The sequence below is a fragment of the Eretmochelys imbricata genome, chromosome 6 (assembly GCF_965152235.1).
Source record: "Eretmochelys imbricata isolate rEreImb1 chromosome 6, rEreImb1.hap1, whole genome shotgun sequence".
NCBI classification, from domain to species: Eukaryota; Metazoa; Chordata; order Testudines; family Cheloniidae; genus Eretmochelys; species Eretmochelys imbricata.
In genome coordinates, this window is record NC_135577.1 from 119,400,926 (window position 1) to 119,402,195 (window position 1,270).

The following is a 1,270-nucleotide window of genomic DNA, read 5'->3' on the forward strand; positions in this document are numbered from 1 at the left end:
GCACGCGCGCGGCCCCAGCCACAGTGCCTAACGCTATAGTGCGGGAGGGGTGGGAGCGGGTACATGAACATCCACTGCTCATGCGCCGACTCTGTTCCCCGCAACACTGCGCCTGCGTGAATTTCCGACAACTTCTGACCCATCAACCTTCCTGCACACACTCACGCTACCCCTGCCCCCTCGCTCACCCGGGCGCATGCGCGCACCTTCAACTTTCATCTGCTGTACTTCAGCTTCTCTAGCCGCCTTGTGGTGGGGGGGAGTCTTTCTCCTGCCCTTCCAGTGAGGGCGGGGCCAGGGCTGAGTGAGGGCAGCCTCCACCTGGTCAGTCCAATGAGGGTAGTTGCGGGGAGCCTGCCCCCACCTCAGTGATGGCTATAATGTATAGGGGTGGGCTGAGTAAGTCCCTCCCCCCATGAACAAACAAAACAAAGTGGCGGCACCCACATGCTAGCAGCTGGCCAGTCAGTCACCTGCCGCAGAGCCCACATGGGGCCTAAGAGCCCTGCCTAGGCAGGAGCCCTGCTTTAATGACCAGGCCCTGCCCCCCCACCCTATGGCGGGGCACAGTTGTTGACCTGAATTTTATGGGTTAGTTGTTATGGCTCGCCACTGATCACATCCAACCAGAAGATTTATAAGGTCTTGTCCAATTCAGAATACAGGGTCCGATAACTCAGTTCTATACCGGAAGAGGACTCTCTGGGGCTTGGCAAAAACACTAACACTGAGGACGATACCAAATTGAGAAAAGCTTTATTGCGGTTAACAAAAGAATAATAAATGCTATGAAACTTATGACTGCAAAACAGTAAAAGAATTCCAAAACTCCTGGTGGTAACGTTCCTATTATAAATACCTTAACGTAACATACTCACACCCTTCCTTGAGGACCCGATAATAGAAGGTGAAGGTGCAATGGGGTGCAATCCACACCATCCTCCAGATCATTTATGAAGATATTGAACAAAACCAGCCCGAGGACCGACCGTTGGGGCACTCCACTTGATACCGGTTGCCAACTAGACATGGAGCCATTGATCACTACTTGTTGAGCCCAACAATCTAGCCAACTTTCTATCCACCTTATAGTGCATTCATCCAGCCCATACTTCTTTAACTTGCTGGCAAGAATACTGTGGGAGACCGTGTCAAAAGCTTTGCTAAAGTCAAGGAACAACACGTCCACCGTTTTCCCCTCATCCACAGAGCCAGTTATCTCATCATAGAAGGCAATTAGATTAGTCAGGCCTGACTTGCCCTTGGTGAA